Source organism: Arvicanthis niloticus, chromosome 2 (assembly GCF_011762505.2).
Source record: "Arvicanthis niloticus isolate mArvNil1 chromosome 2, mArvNil1.pat.X, whole genome shotgun sequence".
Classification (NCBI taxonomy): Eukaryota; Metazoa; Chordata; class Mammalia; order Rodentia; family Muridae; genus Arvicanthis; species Arvicanthis niloticus.
Window position 1 is genome coordinate 121,539,981 of NC_047659.1, and position 16,869 is coordinate 121,556,849.

Consider the following 16,869-nt stretch of genomic DNA (forward strand, 5'->3'; position numbering starts at 1 on the left):
AACAAACAAACAACCCCCAAAGAAAAACCAGTGCTTCCATGGACTGGAGAGATGCTCAGCTTAAAAGCACTGACTGCTCTTCCAGAGGTCCTGAGTTCAATTCCCAGCAACCACATAGGGGCTCACAACCGTCTGTAATGGGATCTGATGCCCTCTTTTGGACAGTGTACTCACATCCATAAAATAATTAAATATTGAAAAAACAAACAAACAAAAACAGTGCTTATATGCGTGGCAGGTGCTAGTGGGGAAAATGGAAGAAGGTGAAGAGAGAATGGGGACTGGGAGGTGTGAATGGCCAGTGCAAGGACACCAGGAGACCTACTGGAAGGCAACCACACAGGCTGGGACAGATGCTGCAAAGACTCCTAGAGCTGTGGGTATAGGGCAAGAGGGTGGCTGTGGCACTTGAAGTCTGAAGAGAGTTCAGACCATCTTTGGAGTCCTTTGATGGACTGGGGAACAGTGAGGTCTTGGAAGGCTTTAAGCAAAGGAAGAAAGTGGTCTGACTTTGAAAATAGGCTCCTGGGTGCTAAAGAGATGGCCACGAGCACTTGTTGCTCTTGCACAGGACCAGCTTCTGATTCAGGATCATCAGTAATGCCAGTTCCAGGGCATCTGGTGGCCCTTTTCTAGCCTCTGAGGGCCCCAGTCATGCGTGTGGTGCATATCCATAGATGCAGTCAAAAAGTACCCCCACACACAAAAGAAAAATAAATACATGTTTTTACAAAAATTTAAAGCTGAATAAATGAATTGGGCTCCTGGAGGGAGCTGTGCTTGGAACGAACCACAGGAAGTAAGAACGGCCACAGATGAAGCAGAATGTGTGATAAGCCAAGCTGTGTGTGTGGAGGTAAGGCTTCTGGGGACATGGGTGCACCTCCATTTAGGTGGGGTTACTTCTCCACAAGAAGAATTGTTATTAGGTCCTGTGAGGGCTCAGAAGGTAAATGTGCTTCTTGGCCAAACAATGCAAGCCCGATGGTCAGTCTTATCCTTGGAACCCACGTAAAGTGAGAGGAGAGAAATGACTCCATGAAGCTGTCCTCTAACCTCGCATGTTCCATGGTACACACATGCACCTCCACAGACAGCACACACACAGAAAGACAACAACATACACACAGAGACAACAACAACACACAGACACACACACAGACAACAATAACATACACACAGAGACAACACACAGAGACACACACACAGACAACAACAACAACAAACACACAGAGACAACACACACACAGACAACAACAAACACACAGAGACAACACACACACACAGACAACAACAACAATAACAAACACACAGAGACAACACACACACAGACAACAACAACATACACACAGACACACACACAGACAACAACAACATACACACAGAGACAACACACAGAGACAACACACAGAGACACACACACAGACAACAACAACAACAAACACACAGAGACAACACACACAGACACACACACAGACAACAACAACAATAACAAACACACAGAGACAACACACACACAGACAACAAGAACATACACACAGAGACAACACACAGAGACACACACACAGACAACAACAACAACAAACACACAGAGACAACACACACAGACACACACACAGACAACAACAACAATAACAAACACACAGAGACAACACACACACAGACAACAACAACATACACACAGAGACAACACACAGAGACACACACACAGACAACAACAACAAACACACAGACAACAACACACACATATACACACAGAGACAACAACACATACAGAGAACAGACACACACACACGAAGAATTTAAATTCCCTCAATATAACTAAGGAACATTCTCTCTCTCTCTCTCTCTCTCTCTCTCTCTCTCTCTCTCTCTCTCCTTTCTCTCACACACACATACCATGACTTGTGTCACTGACTTGCCACCATGATCACATGACTTACAGGAGCTGTGGGTTTTTGCTGCCGACCAACATTTTACTACCTCAGGGGGAAAAAAAATCAACCCCCCAAATTGTGAGAACAGTTTCCACTGAATTCATGATTCTTTCGATGTGTATCCCTTTCACTGTACAAGTCAAGTCATCACAAGGTAGGGGAATGTTAGTCCTATGTTTTGTTTGTTTGTTTGAGACAAGGTTCATTGTGGAGAACTCACTATATAAACCAGCCTGACCTGGAACTCACAGAGAGCTTTCTGCCTGTTTTCAGAGTACTGGGTATGAGGTATGAGATTCAGTTGTATTTTACAGTGGACACCAAGAGAATTGCAGCTTTATCTCCATTTATTTATTTATTTATTTATTTATTTATTTATTTATGTTTCTGGAGCTAGGGAGTGACTACAATGTGATCGTGTGCATGTAAGTGTGAGCTCTGCCATTGAGCCTCTGAACAATGGAATTACAGGTCCTACTGAGGTTTTAAATGTGGGATAAGAGAAAAAAAGAGGCACCAAGAACACCCCTCAGCTTCTTGGCCTGAATGAAGGCAAGTCAAGAGCTTTGCCATTCAATGAGATGGCTTGAGCTGTCTGGGGAAAGCCAGAGCCTGTCTGGTTGGATGAATGGCCTGAAGTTCAGGATGTCATTGGTAAAGGTCCAGAGATGAAAGTCACAGATGTGAGACCTGGAGAAACTTGGGCTATGGGACTAGTTGCCTTGACTGGAAGGACTGAAGAGTAACAAAGTGAGCTGGGAAGGAGGAAACCATGGGCAGCGTGGCCACCAAAGGAGAGAGAAAAGGAGCAGGGAGTGTTACTTTTTAACAGCGTTGAAAGTAACAGTATTAGTTTCATTGGTGAGAAGAGAACCAATGGACTGAATATATATCTGAATATATATTTTAAATTTGATGTATTAGATAGGCTTACAAATATGGCCTGGGTAGTCCAAGAATGGCCATCTTCACACTGGAGAAGCTGAGAACCCTAGAGCACCTCAGTCCATGAGTCTGGATGCTTCTATGACCCCAACCTGAAGACAAACACCCGAAAGACTCCTGGAGAATCACTAGTTTTCAGTCTACATTAGAAGCTGGAAAAGGCTGGCTTGTGATATCAGCAAAGGAATGTAGCAGCAGTGGTGGCAGCAGTAACAGCAACAATAAGGTAAGTGAACTCACTAGCAAGTCATGAAGGCAATGAGAGGAAAAGCAGAAGATTTCCCTTAAGGTCTCCTGCCAGAATATGCTGCTCCCACTTAGGGTAGCTCTCCCCACTTCAAATAACCTGATCAAGAAAATCCTTTCACAGATATGCCCAGAGGTTTATATATATTACTTGATTTTTAGATATAGCCAAGTGACAACCAAGATTAATCATCGCAAGTCCAGTCCTTGTCAACTTGACACCCAACACCATCACTTTAGAGCTACAACTTTCCTCTCCGTTCTCAAAGGTTCACAACTGTATTATAACGCAAGATGTTCTCTGTCCAACTTCAAACGTTCCTAAAGTCTTTAATAACTCTAATACTTTCAAAGTCTAAAGTCTTTCAACCATGAACCATAAAACATAAAAATCACATTCAACACTTCCAATATACACGATGCTACAAAGAGAGCATTCTTACTGTAAAATGAAAATCAAGGAATAGCAAGGAATAATCAGAACCACAGTACAGTAGGGAAACCATGGAGTCCTGAAGCTCCATGACTGGCACCTGAGGCCTGCGATGAAGTTCCACAAACTCCAGACTCTTCCACATTCCTCCCACAAACTAGTTCCAAAGGCCTAAAACCACATGGCCAGATTTATCACAACAGCAACCCCCCTTCTGGTACCAATTTCTATCTTGCTGTCCGTGGCACAGCAGGTAGAGAGCCACTAGACTTTATGACAGACTTTTTAGCTTACAGAGAAAAAAAAGATGGCTGGGTAGGTTCACAGTGAACAGTAGGTAGACAGATGGATAGTGGGTGGTGGCTGAATATATTTGTGAGGGGATTGTCAATAGATAATCTTTAAGACTATAATCTTTAAAGCAGGTCTTTAGTCCCAGCACTTGGGAAACAGGAGCAGACATGACAGCAAGAAGTGGGGGAACTGAAACTGTGCAGTCGGTGCTCAGTCTAGTTAGAGAGAGTGAATTAAGGGACAAGAAGGGGGCTGGAGACATGGCCCAGCAGTTTAGAGTGTTTCGTGCTCTAGCAGAGGAGTTTCCAGAACCCATATCATGGGGCAACTCATAATTGCCTATAGTACCAGCTCCAGATCTGATGCTTCTGGCATCTACAGGCACCCACACTCACATGCGCAACCTGCACCCCCACACCTACACACACAGGCCTTAAACCAATAGTCTTTCTTAATGCCGAGAAGAGAGGTAGGAGATGAACTCAGCTCAATCCCAGAACACACATAAAAAATGGTGGATGTGATGGCATGTATATGCAACCCCCGGGCTGGGGGAGAGGGGGAGACAAGAGGACCCCTGAGGCTCACTGGCCAGCCACTGTAACCTAATTAGTGATCCCCAGGCCAATGAGAGACTCTGCTTCAAAGAAGGTAGATGGTGTTCTTGAGTGTGAAATCTGCTGAGGTTGTCCTTATTTATGTGTGTGTGTGCAAGCACACCTACACTCACACACTAATGAACACACACACAAACTCATATACATACAGGTGTGTTTAAGATGGGGGAGGGAACAAGAAGACAAGTGCCTACCATATGGAAGCTTAGTAGAGCTGAGGTCTAGAAGGAGGGGCTCTCCTCTAGCTTGTGAAAGAGGGAGGTGTCTTGTGATGTCACTGTAGATCAGTGATGGAGTCAGGACCCACACCTGGACTCCCATCTGAGTTTTTCTTTTCCTGGATATTTCTGCCTACAGAAACAGAGCTTAGCTGGGAGCAAGAAACCTGTGGGGCTACAGCACTTTCAAGAGTACATATTTCAAAACAGTTTATTATATTGGTAGTAACATTGTATTAGTCATTAATTAGTACTTTAATTTTGTGGTTTGGTTAAAATTCTAAGGTTAAGTAAGAACTCCCCCCTTATTCCTGTTCCCAGCTCCACTACTCCTCATTTTGGAAACAAACCATCTTCTTGTGTTTCCTTCATGACACAAATACTGGTTTGGCTTGGTTTGGTTTGGTTTGGTTTGGTTTGGTTTGGTTTGGTTTGGTTTGGTTTGGTTTGGTTGGGGTTTTTGAGGCAGGGTCCCATCCTGTAGCCCAGGCTGGCCTTGAACTCACAGTGTTTCACCTGCTTTTGCCTCCTGAGTTCTGGGATTAAAGGTGTGCACCACTATGCCTGGAATAAATCTTGTTTGTTTTCCTGTCTTTACACATATGGGCACATACAGATTGCCCTTTAGGTGGCTTCTTTCTCTTTTTTAGGGTTAATGTGTGTGTGTGTGTGTGTGTGTGTGTGTGTGTGTGTGTGCGCTGTTTTGATTACATTTATATCAGAGGGAGTGGCTCCCTATGGAGGAGAGGAAGCTGTGTTTGTAGGCTGGAGCAGTGTGACAGTGTGGAGGTGTGAGCATCCATGGATGTGTGAAACCTGTGCAGGGGAAGCAGCAGGGTCTCTTTGTTGGCCATTTGTATGGCTGGTGTGCATGGAGGCCAGAGAAGGACATCAGATCCCCTGGAACTGGAGTTATAAACAGTTATGAGCTGCCATGTGGGTGCTGGAAATTGAACCCAGGTCCTTAGGAACCCAGGGCTCTTAACCGCTAAGCCATCTCTCCAGCCTCTTTTGGGGTTTTGAGACATGTAGCCCAGGTTGTTCTTGAATTCAGGGCATAGCTGAGGATGTCCTTGAGCAGCCTCTCAGTGTTTGGATTCCAGGTGTGCACCACCACACCAGATTCCTTCTGGTTTAACCAGATGTCTTGAGGAGGATTGGCTATTTGTTCAGAAAGACCCTCCTGCGAGTCCTTGCAAGTTATAGATGCCCCAGCAGGGATTCGGATATTTGCCCTCCCCATGTGACAGGATGTCCAGGCTTCTGTTGTACAAGCAAGGCTGGTGTCAAGCAGGTGCTAAAATACTTGGAGCTGATTACCCACACACAGCATCTCTAAGTCAACGGGTGCTTGTGCTTCCACAGGGACCCCTCCATGGGGTTTGTCCCCAACCACCTTTGCCTGTTCACTCACAATTTCTGAAGCAGAGGCAGTTCTCAAAACTTTTGATCTCTTCCAGTTTGTAAAAATGAAAGTGTCTTCGTGTGGCTTTTCTGGAGCTTTCTCTGGTTCTGGTGGGTGAGTGAAACTTTTGTATTCCACCACCCTGAAGGCAGATATGCAGGGACCCATGTTGGTGACTTGTTGGGAGGAGACACTGCGTAGTGAGGAAGGGGCCATGGCCTGCTGTTTCTTCTGCCAGGTCTCCCTCTTTTTGCACACATGTCCATGGCCTCTCACACCTCCACATTGTCACCCCCTCACCCCTGCACTCCACCACCCCCCACTGATCTCCCTCTCCTCCATAGAAAACCACTCTGTCTTCCTGTAATTTTCTTTGGCCCTGGGGTTCCAGAAGTCTGGGCTGAGTAGATACCCTGCCTTTCTGTCCAAATCACAAAATCACAAGACACTGGGGAATAGAACAGACTCTGAGGCAGTTTTTCTAGCTTCTTAGTTGTGGAGCAGTATCAGTATGTGAATACCGGTGTACCTGGCAGAGATGGGCGTCTCCATGGTAACTCTAGCCTCTAAAGTTATCCATGTGATGCTGGACCAGCCCCTTAGCCTCTGAATATCAAGACCCCTGCCTGTTAAGTTGGGTGAGCGATAAAGGAGCTGACCCCTGCTGAGTCACCTTCCATGCCTAGCCTACTCTCTAGACTCTGCTTCGAAGCCTTGTTCTCACCCTTGCACCTGCCCAGCTCCCCCTGCCTCTGAGCCTTTGCCCCATGGTCCTGTCTTTCCAGTCGTTTCCTGCTCCCAGAACCCACACCCAAAGTATACACCTTCCCCATTCTCTCTGTCTCCCACTCAGAGGACTTGTCATGGTTTGACCTGCTGTCTCTTAGGTGTTACATGCAATATCGTCTGTCCCTCCCACGCTCAAAGATTCTCTCAAGCCTCGTACAGGCCTGGGACCTGCAGGTGTCCATCCAGTGAAGGTTTGGGCTAGGGACTGCTGAATGCAGTGCCTGGTGAATTCTGAGAACCCATAACTCCCCATTGTTACTTGTCACTAAATAAGCCCTGTTATCTGTCTGTTATCTATCTGGAGACAGCACCACCTGGCAGTTAGTTCCTGGGGAAGTATTCCTGTGTTGTGCTATGCAGGAATATGGAGAAGCAGAGGACTGAATGGAGCAGGCTGCTGGAGCAGGGAAGAGGCCTCAGGCTGTTTTGATGGCTACTGTTATGCCCAAATTGCAGGTATCCCAAAGATAACCAAGGAGCTGATTCCAGAGCAAATACATAAGGGTCTTTATTAAGAGCTCTCAAGCAAGGTCTCTCACTGTTCCACAACAGGTCAGAGTGAGAGCCCCGAGTCTAGGGGTGCAGAGTATTTATTGTAGGTACAGCAAGCTTGGGGAATTTCCATACAGGTCAGCAAGTTAATATTTTAAGAACTGTATTTCTGGTGTAATCCGCAGGAACAGAACATGGGGACAAAATCACCTGATGAACAGGATGGCTAAGTTATCTACTCTCTGCAGGATGTCTTAAGTTATCAATGTGTGCCTTGACCCTGGTATTGTAGCCTGACTGGCTGTTGCTAAGGGGATTAGGGGTTGCCATAGAATGCTTGCTCAGGAGGACTCTGATTTTTCTTCCTGGAAGTAGTTTAGCCCCTGGTCTCTCACAAAATGGAGTTTCTTCCAAAACAGGGTTGGTTGGGCTTTACAACGAAGTAGATCTTTGTGTAGTTCAAGTTTGGAGCCTGTGAGGTCTCAGGGCATGGTGCTTCACTGTGCTCTGTGGCTTGGGGCTTGGAACATAACTTTTTTGTTTCACCATAACTTAAAGAGGGCATTGCAAGCCGGGCGGTGGTGGCGCACACCTTTAATCCCAGCACTTGGGAGGCAGAGGCAGGCGGATTTCTGAGTTCGAGGCCAGCCTGGTCTACAGAGAGCTCCAGGACAGCCAGGGCTACACAGAGAAACCCCGTCTCGAAAAACCAAAAAAAAAAAAAAAGGGTATTGCAGCAACTCAAGACACCTTTTACAACCAAGACACTCTGCTGTAAGCCACGAACCTATCCACACACCAGGATGAATTTATTTAAGAGGGCAGAATCCTTACAACCAGTTAACACGTGTGTTGGGAGGGGGTTAAGGTTCCAGCACATGAAGTGATCATAACCCTGGAAGAGCTTCTATATCTCAAGTTTTGAGGAAAGGGGACAGGAGAGATGACTCAGTGGTAATAACCATCTGTTGCTCTTCCAGAGGACCAGACTTTGGACCCCAATGCCCACATCAAGTAACCCACAGTTGCTTATAACTCCAGCTCTGGAGGTTCCAATGCTCATCCATGGGTGGGTGGGTACCCACATGCTCATACATACACACAGAAGCACACACACGGGTACCCATGCTCATACATATACACAAAGGCACACACACACACACACACACACACACACACACACACACACACACGAATAAGAATAATACAAAAAAATTTAGATTAAAAACTGGGGCTCAGGGCTAGAGAAGTGGCTCAGCAGTTAAGAGCACTGGCTGCTCTTCCAGAGGTCCTGAGTTTAATTCCCAGCAACCACATGGTGGCTCACAACCGTCTGTAATGGAATCTGATACCCTCTTCTGGTATGTCTGAAGATAATATATATATATATATATATATATAACAAATAAATCTTTAAAACAACAAACAAGCAAAAACTGGGACTCACCTGGCAGTGGTGGTGCACGCCTTTAATCCCAGTACTTGGGAGGCAGAAGCAGGCAGATATCTGAGTTCAAGGCCAGCCTGGTCTACAAACCTAGTTCCAAGACAGCCAGGGCTACACAGAGAAACCCTGTCTCAAATAAAAACAACAAAACAACAACAAAATCAAAAGCAACTGGGGCTCAGAGGATGACAAAGTTAAGACTACCATGTTGATCATCGTGTTTTCAAAGCAGAGAGCTACTAACACACATCAAGGTGTGATATAATAGAACTGTAGTCCCAGTATTCAGGAGGTAGAAGGAGAAGGGTCAGAAGTATAAGGTTATCCTTGACTACACAGTGAGGCCAGCCTGGGTTACATTAGAGTCCATGTACAGAAATGAAAGTACTTAGCATAGTACCTGTGGACTGAGGGACCAGTGTTTCATGTGCACATCTGTCTGAATCATTGAGGGCTTTGTCAGTGCTTAGAAATTTGAGGGTATACCTGGAATAACCCATCACAGGCCAGAAGAGTAGCCTCTGGCTATGTGTGTTTCTCCCATGTCTGAGTCTCCTGGTGGAGAAGTCCATACAGACAGGGTCAGGGATCTCTGAGCTGGGAGGAGTCCTGGAGTCTATGCTGAGGAGACCTTTGCCCTGTAGTTGGAGGAAGCTTTGCTTGGGTGCTGGGCCTCACATGGGTCAGACCTCATTGCTGCTGGGCCGGGCAGAGATGGAAGCCTGGGAGGGAGATGCCCAGGCTGTGTTCTCAGGGCACATGCAGTGGCAGATAGCTGGCTGTGCAGGCACACGTGCACACAAACATACCACCTGCTCCTCCAGATAAGTCACAGTAAGGTCAAAGGGCTTAGGTCATTCCATGTTTCAGGAGTCCTCTTAGTCACCAGGCAGTGGGCAGGGTCATGTCGATATTGTGCACCCAGCACCCATCTAGAGCCACTTCAGACAGCCAAGTGTGTGTGTGTGTGTGTGTGTGTGTGTGTGTGTGTGTGTGTGTTCTGAGAGAGTTTCACTATTGTAGCCCTGACTGTCCTGGATCACTGTGTAAACCAGACTGGCTTTGAATTTGTAGAGATCTATTTGCCTCCATCTCCTGGAGTGTTCCCGGAGTGATCATAGTTGATCACTTATGATCTCTAAAAAAGCTACCTAGTGTGGTAACTCTCACACCTATATTTCCAGCCTCTGAGAAGGTGAGGCAGGATTGCCAGGCTCCAGATCAGCCTGGGCAACATAAGGATGACCTCATCTCTTAAAACTACATCAGCAACAACAAAAGACTTGTGAAAAGAAATGAATCCATGCCTCCCCTGTTCTTTCCTCTGGCCTTTCCCACTGGCCTGGCTAGCTGGCCTCCTGGGGTCAGCAAAGTGCTCCCTCCCTGTAAACCCCTCCTCCACCCACACTCACACATCCACTTAGTGCATACACAATCAGATGCCATGCCTGGCAGCTCCTCCCCTGCCAAACCAGATCAGGTCTGGCCCCTGCCCAGGTGTTTGCCCCAAAGGACATCCTGTTTTTCTCTTTTGCCTCTCTCAGCCCCAAGCACGTGTCCCAGATCGGATGCTTATGAAATCCTCTGTGTTCTTCCCTCACGGGTCCCTGGTAGCCTGCTGCCCAGAGCTTGGCTTTGGCGACGCTGGGACAGGAAACTCCCAACTGTGCTGACAACAACCCCGCCTGACACATGAGAGGAAGTAGAGGCGCTGGTCCTATCACCACGAGTGACCGTGGAGTGCACCTGTACATGAGCTCACAGGAACATGTGCCATCCAAGGCCACAAGGAATGTCAGTACGGAAACCCAACCTCGACGCACCTGTTCACTCAGGTACAAGGGCAAAGCAGGAGAGACTGCGGATAGGACCCGGGCTCCAGTCCCCAGCCGACCGGGTGGCATCGGCCACGCCACTTCGCTTTCATACAGTAAGTGCTCAATCAGTGTAGCTACTAGGAAACAAACAAAAAATAAAGCAGTAGCAGAGAAAGACTAAATGCACAGGGAGTCTGTCAGAGACTCTCAGACCTCATCCTAATACCCGACATACATGTGAGTGCACACCAACCAAAGAGCATCCTGGGACGTAACATGCTTACTGCACCTACATCTGATTTACATCCGCCCATGTGTGCCTGGGAGTCTGAATGGAGCTACTGTTCACCTCCAACAATGCACACCATTCCACGGTGACACGCAGAGGCTCTCTGAGCATGCTTCAGGGGCAGGAGATGATGTTCATCGAAGAAGACAGGTATCTGTGGGCCTGGGCAGGGTAGTGTTCGAGAGCAAGATTCCCACCCCTGGCAGGTTGGTAAGTTTCTGTACTGTAGGTGCTGGAAGCAGGAAACACTCTGGACTTGCATGGGTTTTATTCAAGTTTCAAGCCCACTAGCTGGTCAGTCCCAGTCAGGCTGCTTAGATGCACATCTACTATGCTCCATTTTCTGTGAGCTGGAGACAGTGGTAACCACCTTCCGATCTACAGATACACAAAAAGCTCTAGAATCTCCTGAGGACAAGACCTAACTCAGTCAGGTGCTGCATATGTCACTATCATTGGTCATTTCTAAGACAAAGTGTCACTATGTAGCCATGACTGGCCCGGAACTCACAGATATCTCTCTCTCTCTCTCTCTCTCTCTCTCTCTCTCTCTCTCTCTCTCTCTCTCTCTCTCTTTCTCTTTTTCTTTCTCTCAAATGCCAGGTTGGTCTTGAACTCACTATGTATCCAAGAATGGCTGTGAACTTCTGATCCTCCTGCTTCTTCTACCTCTCAAGCGCTGGGGTTACAGATGAACCTCAGTTCGCCTTTGTAGTCCTGGGGTCCAACCCAAGACTCTGCATTCGCTGGGTAAGCATTCTACCAAGTCCACTTGCTTTCCGAATCTCCCTGTTTGTCTTCTGTGATATGACACTATATCATCCCTTACAGTGTTTACCCTGGTCTGTTGCCTGGTCTGCTGTCCTGCTGGCAGGACAGGACATCCCTCTAGACTACGAGTTCCTGGAGGGCAGGCTTCTGTCTGTGTCACATCTAGTTCTAGTCTGTGTGGCTTGGTTTTCACTTTCTATAATAGCTTACACTTATTGGTTCCAGACTCAACCGGTTTCCAAACAATCCCAAGGATCCAGGGTCCTTGTCCATCTTTTAGAGGCAAAACTAAAACAAAATCAACTGCAAAATGTTGTGCACCCAGCCACGCGGGTGTGTGTGTGGGGGGGTGGGCACACGCCCTTAATCTCATCACTCAGGGGCAGGTGGGTGGAGACCAAGCCAGCCTGAGCTACTTAACAAGGCTATTGTCAGAAAATAAATAAGGTAAGAAGGATGGAGAGATGGCTCCGTGGTGAAGACTGACCGCTGAGCTCTTCCAGAGGACCTGAGTGCAGACAGTGTCAGGTACCAAACAACTCCAGCTCCAGGGAGTCAACATTCTCTCTGGCTTCTGTGGGCACCCACACACACACACATAAAATAAAATAAAATAAAATAAAATAAAATAAAATAAAAATTTAATAAAAAAATGAAGATGGGGTTTGGAGAGGTTGAGACATGCCCTAGGCTCACAGGGCATCTAACCCTAGGGCCTTCTGTCACAGGTCCTAGACAGAAGATTTGGGAGAAAAGTCTGTTGCTCATTTCTGTCTCTCTCACTGTTGGATTCCCCCCACCCCAGCCCCTCCCTTTCCTGCAACATCTTCCCCACCTCTGCCAGCTTGGCTTTGTTGCTCCTTGGCTCCCCGCCCCAGTCACATTCACAGAAATGAACCTTTCTATTTGGACTGGGGATGAATTAGAGTTGTTTCTCTGAAATAATTTAGTCCCCTCAGGCGTGACTCAGTGGTACAGCGTTTGCCCAGCATACCTGAGGTCTATATCCATTCCCCAGTACTAGGGTTAAATGTTTTTTTTTTTTTTTTTTTTTTTAAGAAAGAGAAGAAAAACATAAAACAAAACCCACCTCTCTGTTCTGGCTGGCTTTTCTGGAAAGGAAGGACTTCCCTGAGGAAGAGCTTCCCTCCCAGGTAGGAAAGCCTACAGAGCAGCTGCGATTCCACCAGAGGAACACCAGGGGGCGACCTGCATCAGCTCTGCCTCCTGTCGGTCAGGTGCACCTCTCCAGGAGCTCCTGGCACAAGGCCTTGTGTTGTCGGTTGTGAGGAATGATCTACAAACAGCAGTTAAGTTCAAGGTCAGAGCTTCCACGTTTCACAAGCTGAGCATAGTGGCACATGCCTGTTAAGTAGCTCAGCACTCAGCAGGCTAAGGCAGGCGAGTGAGGAGCTGCATATCAACTTAGAAGCCAGCCTGGATGCATGATGCCCAAGGAAGGAAGGGGAAGGGGAAGAAAGGAGGGAGGGAGGGAAAGAGGGAGGGAGGGAGGGAGGGAGGGAGGGAAGGAGGGAGGGAAGGAGGGAGGGAGGGAAGGAAGAAACAGTTATAGTGCAGTACTGGAATTCTAGCACCTGGGGCGTAGGAAGATCAGAGGTTTAAGATCATTCTTGGCTGTATATAGAGTTCCAGGACAGCCTGGGCTACAGGCTGAGAGTGGCAGAGGTGAGGGCGGGGAATGGGTGTTTGGCACCCTCTTCTGGCCTTCACAGGTACTGCATGCACGTGGTGTACAGACAGACATGCAGAAAGTCATCATGCCTGGCTTTTCATGGGGGCCTAGGGGTTCTGGGGATTCCACTAGAGTCCACAATTCACCAACTGATCTTCTTCCCAAACTTTTTTTCCCCACTTTGCAGACAAGATCTTGTATGTAGCCCTGGCTGGACAGGAACTCACCTTGTAGACCAGGCTGGCCTCAAACAAAGATCCTGCCTCTTATTCTCTAGAGTGCTGAAATTAAAGGTGTGCCCCACTATTCCCAGCCCCAGAAACAGACTGACTGACTGATTATTTATTTTTTTGTTTGTTTTGTTTTTTTGAGACAGGGTTTCTCTGTGTAGCCCTGGCTGTCCTGGAACTTTCTCTGTAGACCAGGTCGGCATTAAACTCACAGAGATCCTTGCCTCCCAAGTCCTGGTATTAAAGGCATGCACCACCACTGACCCCCAATTTTTATTTAATACATTTTAAATAAAATTTTGAATTCCAGAAAATACATTGGCTTCCTAACTTCTCTGGGAAAACACTCTATTAATGTAGTGCCAGGGAAGTGTTAGTGACCCTACCCCCCAAAATGGACAGGAGCTATCCAATGCAAATCACAACAGGGTCTTTATTTGACCCATCACCAACAGAATGGTTTTGGTGGAGAGGAACCCTGAATATCTGTGGGGTAAGGCTTTATAGAAAGCAGCAAATGGGGTGTGTTTCTAGCCTGGCAAGCACCTAATTGGAAAACCACTGTGGCCTTTAGCATAACTGGCTGGTGCTGGGAGTCAAGCCATAAGCTTAATTTCCGTTTCCCTCTGCAGTGGTGGTTGTCAGGCACTGGGCAGGCTTGTTGGGAATTAACTTGGAAATGCTGGATTTGTTAGGATTAGTCTAGAAACTGGAGCTAGGTTCAGGTTTTGTTGTGGGGGTAACTTGGAAACTCATGCTAGGTACCAGGCTGTTAGTTTACCTGAGTTAAGGTTTTCTAAAATGAAGTCTGAACTTAAGAGATTTGGTCTCTCATTAACATATGCTCACCTTTTCATCTAGTGGCAAACAGTTGGATACACTGCTTGCTTGCCTTCAAACTGAGAGACATTGGAGAGTGGCCTGGCCTGTGGCTCTGAATGCCCTGTCTGCCACTCACTAGCTGAGTGTCTTTGAACCAGTAGCTTGAAGGTCTTTAAGCTTCGGTGTCCAAATCTGTATGTTGGATTTCAGACTGGGACAAGCAGCTGAGGTGCCTGCTTAGCATCAAAGCAGACCTGGCCCCCAGGCTCTTCCAGCATCCCTCAGTTCCTACCCGTTACCTAGTATGGCTGGCATTGGAAAAGCGAGGCTGACTCCGGGACAGGCTTCAAATAGGCAGTTCAGGACTGGGCAAGTCCAGGCCTCAGAAGCTGCCCCACCACCTGGCCTGAGGCAAGGGACAATGGGTCAGCAGCAGTTTCTAGACTTCCTCAGCTACTTCCTCAGCCAAAGTTTCCAGACCTCCCCAGCAAGTTCCCTGCCCCCACACCCTGGTAATGGAACGTCCCTAGAGATGGAGTAAGATAAAGGTCACCTACCCGGGAATCCCCTAATGTGCTTTAAATCTGGCCTGTGAGCCCACTTGGTTGTCCATCTATCTTGGTAATTGGAGCCCCAAGCATGCTGAACTTCTGCAGAATAAAACAGTCTTCGCGTTTACATACCATTTGAGTCCTGGGCATCATTCTTCAGAGGATCATGGACCCTTACAGCCTACTCTCTACCCTGAAGTTTTCAGTGTAGGGCATGGGCTTCACCTCACCCAGAGGCTTTTCCCTATATAATCCAGATATTTTAGTCACCAGCTCTCTCACACACACTCTTGTTCCCTGCATTTCTTGTCTCTGAATGGAGTGGGTCCTTCCTCTCTGCCCCCACCCTGTCTTCCTGTATGCATGGTGATTTCACTGGGCCGGTTCTCTGAGACCAGTGAACCTGCCCGAGAACTGTCCCCAAATAAACCTGCTTTTATATTTTAAATTTTGTTTGAATTGACTTATTTCATCAGCAGAGAAAACCTATTACTATAAAACTCAGACTGATGGGTTTTCAGGGTGGTGAGTGTTGAGACGTCTAGCCTGGTTTCAGACACCCTCTGCCTGCCTCAGTCTCTCAGGTGCTGTGAACTGCATTGTTGATTACTTACTGAGCGCCTGAGTGAGGCTCTGTGGGAGGCATTTGTATGCACAGGTCTCTGAGCCTATGGAGCTTATGTCAACAAAGTAGACAGGCTGTAAACAATGACATAAGAAGCAGTGTATTGAAAGGTGATCAATATCCAGGCATGATGGCGCTTGCCTTTAATCCCAGCACTCAGGAGGCAGAGGCAGGTGGATCTCTGAGTTTACGGCCAGCTTGGTTTACAGGAAGAAAGAAAGAAAGAAGAAAGAGAGAAAGAAGAAGAGAAAGAAGAAAGAGAGAAAGATCGGTGCTATGAAAAAGCAAAACTAAAACCCAAAGTGTACAGAGAACAGAGAAATGGGGTACACATTTTTTTTTAGTAGACTGTACACTGATAGGGTGACTTTTGATCAGTCTTTTTTTTTTTTTTTTTTTTTTTTTTTTTTTGAGACAGAGTCTCACTACACACCACCACACTCTGGTCATTTTTGAGCAGTCTTGAAGGAGGCCAGGGAACTGACCACTGGCTAACTGAGGAGGGCAGGCTGCAGCAGGAACAACTAGGCAAAAACTGGGAGGCTGGAGCCTGGACTAGTGTTGGAGGTACAGAGGACTGGTTCGACTGCTTAGAGACCGAGCAAGTAGCAAAGGCGGGCAAGCGTAGAGTGGAACGAAGCCTTGCAAGCTACAGGGAAACTCTGGGCTTCACCAAGCTACTTAGGGGCAGACTCTGAGCTTGGTGGCGCTTGACCTCAGTGCCTGACCAGCTGTAGTGTAGACATTAGGTTTAGGAGTATGATGTGCATGCGAATGTGGGGGCCAGATACCAGGGAGATGCTGGTGCTACCCAGGTGGGAGAGAGATGGTGAGAGCCGGGATCTGAGAGCTAGCTTGGCCCAGGACATGGCTGGGGACAGGATCTCTGACCAAGGTTGAGTTGTGCTAGGTTTGAGGAAAAAGCAAAGCAAGGGACCAAGGCTTGATGGAGCAATGCAAGCTGTTCACCCTTATGGAGGCAGCAGAGGGGCCACTCTGGGTGGAGTGGAACAGTGGGACAGCCAAGGGTAGTTGACAGGAAATTCACCCTGTGAGTAATGCAGTTGAAAAAACTGGCCTAGGGGTCAAGAACCAGGTTTGGGAATGACAGCTTTTCTTTCATACTGGTTTATGTTGGAGACATGAAACTCATGTCTGTAAAGCATGAAGAATGGGGCTTGGCCTGACTCATGTCCTGCAGGGTGGGTGGTCCCTCTATCCCATGTGTGCGTGTGCATGTGTGTGTCT

General features: G+C 47.3%; 1 long non-coding RNA gene across 1 annotated transcript; it reads left to right on the top strand.

Moving 5' to 3' along the window:
* Positions 1 to 10,369: 10,369 nt before the first annotated feature.
* On the top strand, positions 10,370 to 13,939 carry LOC143441468 (uncharacterized). The gene is made up of 4 exons (XR_013108906.1): positions 10,370 to 10,753; positions 11,533 to 11,679; positions 12,760 to 13,021; positions 13,581 to 13,939. It is a non-coding gene; the product is annotated as an uncharacterized LOC143441468 (long non-coding RNA).
* Positions 13,940 to 16,869: the final 2,930 nt, after the last annotated feature.